We start from the raw sequence: 12,717 nt of genomic DNA on the forward strand, positions 1-12,717 counted from the left end.
GCAACTGTATGTTTGCTTTAAATGTACCAATAAGCTTAATGGGAAAAATGGATGCATATTTTTTCACATATTTTAAATGAAAAACATAATGTGCTCATTTGAAAATCATCTTACATTTGAATTCAAATCCTGTATTTTTAATTCCAGGTTTTATAAACTGTAGAAATTCAAAGGAGCTACATAAATCTTGCCTCTGTAACCTGTAAATTCCAAAAAAGATCACTTAAAACAGATTGCAGTAAGAGCAAATTCTACTTTTCCAACAAGTATATTTTCACCCCCTCACACACACAATGGAAAGACAGAAAAGGGTTTGTATTCACAGATGATATGATTGTGTAATTAGACAACTCATAAGAATGTACAGATAGTTTACACAGAAAGTATTTGTAGTAATAAGTCATCTCTGGATACAGCAAACAGAATAAAAAGATAATTTATTGATAACCAAAAGCAAATATTTAAGAGTAAATCTAGATATCTATATCTATATCTATATTTCTGCGCAGTAAAACTAAAGTATAAATAACATAAATAAAGAAAATCTGACAAAATATAATGTGGACATACTTTGGAGATTCAATACTTTACTCGAAACTGATTAATTAATTGGCAACCACTACAGGTACTTTATGGAAACTGTCAGACTGATTACAAAGTTTACAGTGGACTTTCAAGTGACACCTGGCCTGACATATGAACAGCTGCGGTTAATTAGGTTAATGGAAGATTCCTCTACTTCTTGTTACCTATAGGGCGTACCCAGATAAACATCCAAATCTCAGCTGTATTGACTTACAACCAACTTGAATTACAAACAGCTGATCAAGTTTGTAAGTCAATGGTCCACTCTATTTGAAAATGTGAAGGACTCAAAATAGCAAAGGAAAGAAGCAAACCAAACAACAGTAAGGATGAACAAGCAAGCAGGGGAACATATCAAGATGTGGCAGTGCTGCGATATTTATGAGTTTAATAGAGACATAAAATAAGGAAATAGAATAAAATGAGGAGCCTTTATAAAGAACACACATTTGTGATTATTTGACTAATAAAGTTGAGACTTTATTCTAGACCAGAAGAAGGGAATAGAAGGCCACTTTGAGATGTGTGAAAGCCCGGGTATTTGAGGGGTTCTGAGGGTACCTGAGGACGCAATCCCGTCATTTAGCACAGGTGCACAATGAGGTTTCATTTTGGCCAGAATATTTTGTCTTACTTACTAAGCTGATAAAAACTACTATAAGATCTGTGCTGGAAATTAAAGTTTTCTCCCTGCTGTGTAACAATCTGCTCTATGCATGATCTTTTCTTTGGAAACCTCACCTGACCGGGCCTCCCTTCAGCCCACTAGACCTGACTGGTGTCTTTAAATAATTGAGCCTAAGTCATTCTGATATTTTTAAGGAGATAAATCTTTCCTCTCTCTGCTCTTAACTCCTTCAAAGACTAATACCAAGCAAACTAAGTTTCTTAGACTTATGTCTGACAAAAATCAGAGTGGTATGGGGCTCTGGATTGGAGCCAAGGAAATTAGAATTTTCCAGGCTGGGAAATGAGCTAAAAAAAAAAAATGTGAAATTTTAGTTTAGCATTTATTGATGGACACCCAGAGAGGTCTGAAGCGAATCTAGAAAGGTAAGCTGATTTTTGATTCTACTGGAAACAGTGCTTTCCTAGATAAGTAAGATGTTTACCTGGAGAAATACAGTGCTTTCCTAGATAAGTAAGATGTTTACCTGGAGAAATTGATTTGCAGGTTTTTCCTAGAACAAATGCTTAACTCATGTTACGGCTGGTCTCAGTTCTTCTGCAAGACAATTAAATGTGCAGATAGTTATCTCTTCTCCCACTTTCTACCTCATGATATTCGCAAAAGCCAATTCTAGATGAAGTGTAACTCCACGTGCAAAATTAAATAAAGCTTGTAGGACACCTGGGAAAATACTTTTGTGGCCTTCGAGTGGGGAAGGATTTCTTAAATCCGACCTCAGAATTATGTATCCATAACAAAAGAAAAAGTGAGTAAATTCAACTGCATTATATTAAGAATTTATTTGGCAGGGCCGGGGATTTACTTCAGTGGTTCCACCGCCTGCCTTGCAAGCTCAAGGACCTGTGTTTGATCCCCCTGTATCCCAAACATAAAATAAAATAAAAAAGAATTTATTTTTTCAAAATGAACTGTTAAGAGAATGAAAGGGAAATAACTCAATAAAATGGATGAAAATATATTGATAAGAACTTTACAGAGAAGATATTCAATAGTTATCAAACCTGAGACAAAATATTTGTAATTTAGCAATTCTATTTCTCTCCATATACACCCCTAGCATTACATACACAGGTCCACTGGGAAAAATATATGTGTGCATATATATAATGTCTATTAATAGAAGAGTGTAAACTTTTGGGAAAAGTTTTCAATTAGCAATAATTGCACCTCGATAAACCTCATTGGCTATGATACTGCCACTGTGCAAAGCTTAAGAATGTAAACTTTTGGTACATCCATGCATTAATGAGTAAGCACCTATATAGATGACACTTAAAGAAGACAAACACAGAAGACATTAGACTGTATGATTGTAATTACACAAAGTTCAAACATAGGCAAATTTTATGTATTTTGTTTTAATTCAGAATAGTATTTGCTTTTAGTAGTAACAGGGAGAGGGCATCCAGAGCAATTGCAGTGTTAGAAACCCACTGTTTTGTGATCTGGGTGTTGCTTATTCTTTCTGGGTGTATAAAAACGCAACAAATTCTAAGACAAACTTTTTCTGTACTTTCAGCTAGGTTTACAGCAAGGTCACAAAGACGGGCAAGAGAAAAGAGGAAAGCTGGAAAGCAAGAAGGAAATGACTGAAGAAATGATACTTTCTAGGTAACTATAGTTGAATAGTCATTGTAATGCCACAAAAAACGGCATGGAAAAAGAACAACATAAGCAGATTACTTTTCATGTTAACCAAAGCAAATTAAAAGATGAGAATGTTAATCTTCAGCGCATGTCGCTTGTTCACCTTTCTTTCAATTCTTAGAATTCTCCACTGAGATACGTTGCTTGGTGTCAAGCTCAGTCTTTCATAACTCATTAAAGAAGCATTTACAGCCGGATGGGTGCGATTTTCTCTTCACCGGAAGCCAAACTTAGATCTTAACTGACAACCAGACTCTGCTCTCTTTATTTCCCATGTGCGGTGAGGAAGGAAGAGTCTACGTCCTGAAGTAGGAGGTATGGTGTGTTTGGAGTTCCTGAAGTTGCTCTCCGCTTGGTGAAACCTATATTCATCCCAGTCCCTCTTGACTGCACATGTGTGGGGTAACATTTGCTGCAAGGTGACTAACATGAGCTTCAGCTAACATCCTTTCTGCGAGTTCCAGAAATACAAATTAGCCTGTGTTGGCAGAAGATTGGGGACTGCTCTTTAAGCAGTCTTTCACTCTGCAGTTTTATTTTCCAGTCCTCTTGCCAAGAGAGTATCTTTTTCCAGAAGTTTCTCCTCTTCTCTGATTTTAGCTCCCCCCCCCTTTCGTCCCAGATCCAACTGTGTCTTCCCCGAAGCCTCTTGCTGCTTCTTGTCTCCTAGGTTCTTTTATCTTCCTTTATCTTTGCACTCTGCCTCTTATTTTAAAATTATTCTTGGCCAGCCACAGAAACATTTATATACGAAGGGCTGTCCACAAACTGGATACATTTCCTGTTTTGTGGAATAACATTTCATTTGCCATTTCGATTCTCTTGAATCTCATGCCTATAACTCATTACCAAATACTGATTGCTTATATCTTGCTTATAATGACAGTTTTATTTTTGCACAGATGCTTCTAGCACCAAGAAGAGGATGCAGCCACCGTCCACATTTTAAAAATTAATCCCTCTAAGGACATACTATGTTATACTTTCTATGTCTAGGAAATCTAAGACAGCCTACTGCCCAAAGCGTTGGTGTGTTTAAAATAATGTTTCTGAAGCCGTGGTAGCAGTAGAATAGCCAGTTGGACCATTGCTCTGTTTCTGTTTCATTCTTCTCAGTCTTCCAAGGTATCTCTGATGGTTCTTGTTTACACTTTTTGAACTTTGGAAGCCTCTTTATTATCGCAGTCCTTGCTGCTTACGAACAGGAAGGATGGCTGTGAAGCCCTGGGGTCTGTGGTCAACCTGCACTGTTTGGATATCTCCCGGAAGGAGGAAAGGACAGCGGTTAGATCCTAATGGAAACCCTGTGCAGTGACCGGAAACTCGGGCATTGACTGAGATGTTCAGTGTTAGGTCATACCTCAGATTTAAACTCTTTAAAAACACTTTTTTTTTTGGTGGTGGTGGGGGTTTCTATGAAGTTGAAATATCCAAGTCTCACCACTAAGTCATCTTGATGTTTGACCTTTTCTTGATATGGTGTTTTAAATGTAGTGATATTCTTGAGAAAAAAAAATGTGTTTATTGAGTTATGGGCAAATTTAATAACATTCTTCTCCAAATCTTTTTATTTGTAATTTGTTAGAAGAGAGTAAGGCTTCTCTTGTGAAGGAACTACCAAATGACTAAGAACTTTTATTTTCTCTTTAGTCCTTTATTTGTAGTACCACTTGAAACACTCAGTGATAAAAATCAATAAAATGGAGAATTGATATTAGTGCTTTTGGATATAATCAGAGGTTCTGGATTTATAATTCGTGACAATTTAAACACTGATTAGCTATTGATTGTTGTTTTTAATTTGGTCAAGCAAGAAGTTCAGGGGACTGTTGGAATTAAAATTTCAACTCTTTTTCTATCTCTATTCTTGTGTCCAGAGTTTTGTATTTATTTTCTGGGAGGAACCCTTAACTAAGGGGTTGACACTAAATATAATAATGTCACTTCTGTTCTATGCTATGAGACTGAGTTGTAGAGGAGTTGTTCCCAGTCAAATTTCCTCACTATGTTCTGTCCTTGGAATAAGAAGGAAAAGAAAAAGAGGTGAGAAAGAAGAAAGAAGAGGAATAATAAAAACCTATATCAGCTATAGTGAAATGTTATAATAGTAGTCTAAGATCTTATCCCTCCCACAATTGCTTTAATAAAACACTGGTATAAATAACCATGAATCCTTTATCAATAGAACACAAACAAACAAGAACTCTTGGTCAAACGAAACAGTTCAATGAGTGCTTTCTCCTGTGAAGGTACCAGCTCAGGGTGTTCAAGGCAGAAAGGAGCAGATAAGAATGACTATCTGGATTTGGGGTAGACACTCTCCAGATTACCTGTGCTTTATTTCTTGATTTTGCCAGTTACTTTTTCACCCTGGAAAGGGATAAGAAATGTCCACTTCATGGGAGTCGAGCAACATATACATATTATAATTTTAATTACTCTTTTACTTGAACTGTGCTGAAGCTTTCAATACATAAATTTGAGAACTATGGGTTTATCACTAAGTTTTAGAATAATATTTCATGCCTAGTATTTTGGCATGAACTAAACACATTCCTACATATGGTGTCATTTAAGCCTCAAAATTGTTTGAAGGGGTGGGTAAGATGGGTACAATTATCTGTGTTTTACTAACAGAAACATTAGGCTTTTATTTGTTGTGATTTTCTTATCTTCAAGGTAATTTATCTGTAAAATGGTGGGTTTAAAAATATTTTAAAAATATTTTCTGTATAGTTTGATCCATAGCTTTAGTTTTAAATGAAGTTTTTAAAAATTCCATTTCTTTCAATCATCACCCCGGCCCTGTGGGGATAGGAGAAGTTCTCTGTGACCAGTTGGTAACCAAGTTCATTACCTGGAACTGATCAGGGGAAGAAAGAAAGAAAGAAAGAAAGGAAGAAAGAAGGAAGGAAGGAAAGAAAGAAAGAAAGAAAGAAAGAAAGAAAGAAAGAAAGAAAGAAAAGGAAGAAAGAAGGAAGGAAGGAAAGAAAGAAAGAAAGAAAGAAAGAAAGAAAGAAAGAAAGAAAGAAAGAAAGAAAAGAAGGAAGGAGCCAAAATAAAACCAAGTAAAAGAAAAAAAAAGCAAATTGTTACCCTCTTTAACTGAACTGATTTAAGACATAACAAGGGCAATGGAAAATATTGGACTATCCTAACAGATAACTTTGCTTGCCAAGCTACAGGCAGATCAGGATCTAAGAAGCTTAGTCTTAAACTCCTGGAAAATAGAATGATTCCAACTGGAATTTTTTTAAAATGACTTTCAAAAGTAGGGCACTAGAGATCAGTGACAGAGTACAAATACAAACGTTAGTAAGTAGGCTATAAGTAATCAGATTCTATGTACACTTTCCAACATATCTAAAAAGATCTGTATGTATTGATAATTGTTATTGTCAGCAAACCCAAAACCTTGTATACCCTCAACAGTTTCAAATGGTCTCTACCAGTTCATAATTAAAACCCACTGAACTCCATGGGGCTGCAACATAAACACAGATATATAAACATGCGTGCATTAAATGTCTTCACCAGTGACCAAAATGTTAAATCGATTTTATGAGAAGTTGGCTTTCCAGCCACCCAGTGGCTGTAAATGTTAAGTGTTTTTACAGGTTGTTGCTTTCCCAGCCACTGGGCTGCTTTAAATCTCTCTCTCTCTCTCTCTCTCTCTCTCTCTCTCTCTCTCTCTCTCTCTTCCCTCTTCCCTCCCCACCCACCTCTCCACACACACACCCTTACTTTTCCAGCTGTTAAGCCACTCTGTACATTTGTTATGAAGTTTTTCCTTTTTCTTTTACTCGCTAAATCTATTTATATTTTACTCACAAAAGCAAGTGCAAAATTGTCTTGGCACCATCCAACTTTTATTTTTATTGAATTTTTTAAACTACAAATAAAAATTCCATCTCTGTTTCAGTGCTTTCCAGAAAGTTGGGGCCCTACTTATAATGAATCCAAGATGAACATTACGAGTTCATCTCAGAATTTAGATACCACAAAAGCACTCTCTTTGTGGTATGCTTAGTGGAAACATTGTTCTTGTGGTATTTCCATTGGAAATATTGTACTTGTGGTATTTTTCAATGGAAAAACTATTACTGTGGCATTACTGAGCACTGCAGGAAATACTGGCTGGAATCTTGTAACAAATGGCCAGGGGTAGAGGGGAAATGTAAAGTGAGAGAGTTAAATTAAGGCAGCAAGAGATGCTCATGCAGGCAGTCCAAAAGAGAGATGAGGAAGAGGATGATATTTTATTTCACAATCCCAAATGAACTCCCAGTTACTTTCTGTCTGGGGGAAGGAAGGAAATTAATTTTCCAATTAGGAGAAGTTCCAATTAGGCGAAGTCCAAAAAGCTTAAAGGAAGACGTGCTTAAGAAAAAGACCCCGAGTAAAAAGTAAGTGTTCAGAGGAAAAACACACCACACAAGGGAGAATTTTTAGAAGGAATTTTCTCCTTCAAGTACAAGGTTGGATTGTGCTGTTGTAGCCCAACTGAAAATAGTGACCTAGTTGGGCAGAGTGCTTTTCTGTATTACCCAGCACTCTCCAGCAGGATCCTCTGCTAGTGTTGGGCACGACTTCTCACAGCTGCTTGGTGATGCCTGCCTTCTTTACACATTTGACTTCCTGTCCATGGCAGTCCTCCTCCTTGGGATACTCTTCATTTATCTAAATTCCTCCGGGACTTAAAGCTGAAGTCATACATCCACCGAAGCCTTTCTGACTCCACCTTATGTGGATCAGCCACTTTTTAAAACTGTGACGCAGAGGCATTTCTTTACAGGTGAGCATTTCTTGGTATCCTTGGGCCCTGTGCCTTATCAGCAATCTTGATGGCAGTCACCTTACTTTTGATTTCCCTGTAATAGGCAGCACTGAGCACAGTTGTGAACACTAAGCAAAAGCTGTAATCAAATATATGGTGAATACTTGAATTTTTACTTAAATCACTACAGTAAAAGACACAGTGCCATTATTCCCAATCATAATACTCCCCCTTGCTTCCACACCACTTATTTCATTGCTCTTGTCACTTTCAGAAGCCGTTCTGGAAGTCTTCTTTCCTGAGTGTCTACAAAATGTGGTGAAAAATATGGTGAATGGGGCTGCCAGGTACCATCTGGTGGAGATGAGGGCTTGTAAAAACATTATGGTGTGTCTTCATCCATATTATTTGCAAAATCTAGCTGGTGTGACTCCTGGTTTTTGCTCAGAGTCAAAATGCCCATGCGAGGTACATGTTTTTAATTGATTTAGGGCATTGAGGCAGCCACAGCAGTGCAATTCAAGACACCCAGGAACGAGGACTTCAGAAATGATTCAGAAGGTTGTCAAGAACGATGAGATTAAGTTCAAAATGAGTGGGAACATTGTGAGGGGCACTACTGTCAATGTGCCTTTTACTGTAATTAAAAAATTTTTAAACATTTATTTCTTTATCACTTGTATGTGCTTACTATTAGTTGCTTAGCCAAGATAAAGGAAACATTAATTTTAGACACCTTCACTGTGTAAGTACTGTAGCTGTTAGTGCTAGAGCTATAATAGGGAAATCCTCAAAATGCAGAACCTGAAATAATATTGGCTATTAAAACTTTTTTCTTAGTACATGTTTGCAATATATAATGATTATATTCACCAAGAGGACTTGGTACATGTACACAACACATTTAATTCTTTTTTCATCTCTTCGTCTTCCTGTCTCCTCTCCCTCCCTCTCATTACTTTCCTTTTGGCAAGAGATCTTCTATCATCTACTTTTTATTTTTTAATCTATATTTTAGTCTTATCATATAAGAGAAACCATCCAATATTTAAGTTTGTCCATCTGATTTATTTCACTTAGGAATATGGCCTCCTGATGCATCTCTTTTTCCTATGAAGGACTCAAGTTTATCTTTCTTTGTTGTGGAGTATTGCTCGGTTGAATATAAGTACTTCATTTTCTTATGGCCTACTTTTTATTCATATCACATTTCTGGTAGAGTGGCTCTTCTCTAACTGACGCCTTGGGGACTCAAGATCTTTCCGTCTTGTGGCTTTTACACACAGCTTCTGAGGTTCCCCAGAAGATGGTCTATTTGAGTCACCTGAAGGGAAAAGAGAGAGGAAAATGTGAGTACCAAAATTTTCTGTAGAACTGAGCTGAAATTTGCTATCTATGACTTCTGGCATGTTTTACTGGTCAAGATAGATGGAGTTATGGGCTGAAAATCATGTACCCTTACATTCATAGATTGATATCTTAACCCCCAACATCTCACAGTGTGATTAGATTTGGTCTTTAAAGAGGAAATAACACTGAAATGAAATATAATAATTGTACTTATAAAAAGAAGAAATTAGGATACAAAGGGATACAGAAGAAAGACCATGGGAAGATACCAAGGAGAAGACAGCGATGTACAAGCCAAGGAAAGAGGCATCAGAAGAAATCAACCCTATGGACACCTTGGTCTTGGAGATTTTAATGCTCCAGAACCATGAGAAAGTAAATTTCCATTGTTTAAGCCTCCTAGTCTGTTACTTTTTTGTGGATATCAACAAATTGATACACATAGTCACACCTATTTGCGAGGGAGACTGGGAAATGTGGTCTTTCTGTATGTGGAAGGATAAAAGGCAATAGATTTTGTTGAACACAGAACAGTTTCCATCACAATACTAGAATTGGGTAGGAACTAGGGACTATCTATTCCAACACTTTGTTTTAAAGATCCAGATAAACCCACTTAGTGAACTGACTTGTTTAAGAATGCTCTGGATGTTCAGCGACACACTACATTTTTCGTGTAATTAATTGGATTGCAAAATTTCGCAGTCATTATTTTCCAACAATGTTCCACCTAACTCCCTATATTAATCAACTTTTTCATGCCTGTGGAAAATTTCCTGACACCCATGATTTAAAGAAGGAGAGATTTAATTGGGCTCATGGTTTGGGGCATTCAGTCCACAGCCAGCCGCCTCTAAGGCAGGAAGAACATGATGGAATGACATGGTGGAAGAAAGCTCATGGCATTCAGAAAGTAGAGAGAGAAGGGAAAAGCTAGAGAGGGAGATATACACTGCAAAAACATGTCCCCAATGACATCTCTTCCAACCAGGTCCCCGTCTTCTAACTGCATATTCAACCCACTGATAAATATAGCATTACCACAATCCAGTCACTGCAGAAGCTCTACCTCTGAACAGGAGTTTCATACAGTATGCTAGATCTAAGTCATCATGCTACCTTATACCTAATTATTTCTGTTCTAGTGTTACTGCATAATTGTAATCCAGTGTAAAAGTAAAATAGAGGCCCTTTTGAAAAACTTATTTAGGATTTCAAGAAAGTCACAGCACACCGTTAAACCAAGCACAGGGCCCTGCTGACTATGAGGGTCTGAGTAACTGTAAGTCACATGCCCAGAAATCTCACCTTGGTGCTACCTGACTTCCAAAATGATCCCTACCATTGATGCTTACAGATTGAAGTTGATAGTAAAAACTGGAAAAAAAAAAAGGCTAAAACCTTATCTTCCCTGTCCCAATATGGTTATGACTGATTTCCAACACTGGTTTGCAAAAGTAGATTTGCTTTCAGACCCACTCCTTGTGTTAGAACTGCATGAATGAAGACGGTGTTCCACTGTTTCTTTTTTTTTTTTTCCAATCTATTGAAGTTTAAATGAAATGTGTTAAGGCTGAAGCACAGGTAAGACACAATTTTTAAATGTCCCCAAGTGATTCTGTTTCCTGGTGCAGGCAGGGTATCACAGGTGAGTTACATCTCTCTGAAATCCTGTGAATGTGTTAACTTTAACCTGTTTTACATCTACCATTTGTCATCCTTACTTCCCCCAGTCAAGGAAAGGTTTTATTTGTAGAGCACTTTTCTTTGCACAAGATATGAGAATGTTAAAAAGTCAAGCTTCCTCTACAGCATTCTATAATCTACAAAAATCAGTGTCCTAGTATTTGTTTTGGGTCCTTAATTTCTTCCACAGTTATGTGTTAATTTCTCTGGTGACTTTATCAAAGACTTACTGTCTTCTTTTTCTGTCTCTATTTTATTCCATCAGAACTACTCAGGAAATTATCTAGTGAATGTGTTTATATAAGACATTGAAAAGGTAGTTACAAACTGATAACTTTTGTCGAGATATTTTTTTTCTTTTCAAAAAATAAAAGGAGTGATGCCAAAGCAGCAAATCTTTAACTGAACAGTGTCAAGCATTGATGAACTGTTAATAGGAGCAGTGGAAGTAGTAATGGATGTTGTAGTATTTCATTCATCCACTCCCTGATTCCTTCTATTTTCTCTATATATTTATTAAGAAAAAATATTTTATTGTTAAGTGATCCCTGTATTTAAGGAAATCTGATTTTAAAGGATAAGTATATATATCAGAAGATTATTAAAATAAATTGAAAGTACCATTTATTGATGTTTATATCTATTCTCTCTTATTGCTCTCTAGCTCCTTTCTAACTCATCTATCTGATCTGATCTGACTTCATCTAATCTGATCTAATTTAATCTATTGCTAAGAGAATCCCAAAGTAGAAATCATTAATTTATACTGAGGCCAGCAGTAAAGATGTACACAGTAATTGTGGTTTGTGCTAAATCCCAAAGCAGCATGGACTTACAAATTAAGAAGCATGGACTTTAGGACATAAAGGTTTGCATTTATTTAGAAGAATATATATAGAGATTAGTTAAGTAGTTCAGTGTACAAATTTTGGAGTCAGACTAGGATTGTGTGTGTGTGTGTGTGTGTGTGTGTGTGTGTGCGTGTGTGGTACTGGCGATCGAACTCAGGACCTTGCACTTGTGAGGCAGGCATGGCACCACTGAGCTAAATCCCTGGCCCCAGTCTAGGATTTGAATCCTAGCTCTGTCAATGCTTAGCCTTGCCCAATTTATTTAACATCTCTGTTTCTTTTTTTAAAATTCATTAAGTTTATTGGTACATTTAGGTATACAATATGATGACACTCATCACAGGGACTTTGTAGCTTTATATAATCCATCTTGTTTCTTGTTTTTTCCCCATTCCCCTGCCCTCCCTTCAACCCCTCCTCCCCTCCCTATTACAAAGGCTTTGTTTCTGTTTTCTTTCCTTTTCTCATATTTTCCCCTTTCCCTCCTTCCTCCTTTTCCTCTACCTCCCCTTCCTCTCCCCCTTCGCCTTTTCCCCTTTCCTTCTTATTACACGTTATCTATCATACATTTTGGTCCTCATTTACACTTCCAGTTTCTCACACCGAAGAAATGATTCGCTCTTTGCGCGTGTGTTTCTTCCTTTCTATAATGAAGATGAGACTAAATAGACACTTCCTCTTTGGTTTTCTAAGATTATTAATGAGTCAATTCATGCAAAGCCCTGAGAATGGTGCTCATGTGATTCACTTCTTTAAGGCTGAGTTTATTTTCTGTTAGGTGGGGAGAATAGCATATACCTGAAGACTGATGTGCAGACGAAGTGGAAGGTGCCGCGAGCCCAGGAAGTCAGTCCCCTTCTGGACAAAAGATGTGGGCTAGACAACATTGATTATTCCTGGATTCATTCATTCATTCAAGAGGTATTGCTGTAGAGTAATCTGCACCAGCTGCTTTTTTTTGCTTTTATGCCTTTATTTAGCTCAAATGAATTTTTTTCCCCTCTTAAGTTCTCATTGGTAAATTTAAAGCAAGCAATATAATTACATTTATCATTGGGATCTTGTACCTTTACATGATTTGTTTTGGTTCTTATTTTTTCCCCATACTCCTGCCTTCCCTTCACCCCCTT

The 12,717-nt window shown here is 37.0% G+C and overlaps 1 pseudogene; it reads right to left on the bottom strand.

Moving 5' to 3' along the window:
- Positions 1 to 2,282: 2,282 nt before the first annotated feature.
- On the bottom strand, positions 2,283 to 2,487 carry LOC117287455 (annotated as a pseudogene).
- Between the last annotated feature and the right edge of the window lie 10,230 nt (positions 2,488 to 12,717).

This window comes from Fukomys damarensis, unplaced genomic scaffold (assembly GCF_012274545.1).
Source record: "Fukomys damarensis isolate Sample0158 unplaced genomic scaffold, DMR_v1.0_HiC HiC_scaffold_23, whole genome shotgun sequence".
In the NCBI taxonomy this organism is placed as follows: domain Eukaryota; kingdom Metazoa; phylum Chordata; class Mammalia; order Rodentia; family Bathyergidae; genus Fukomys; species Fukomys damarensis.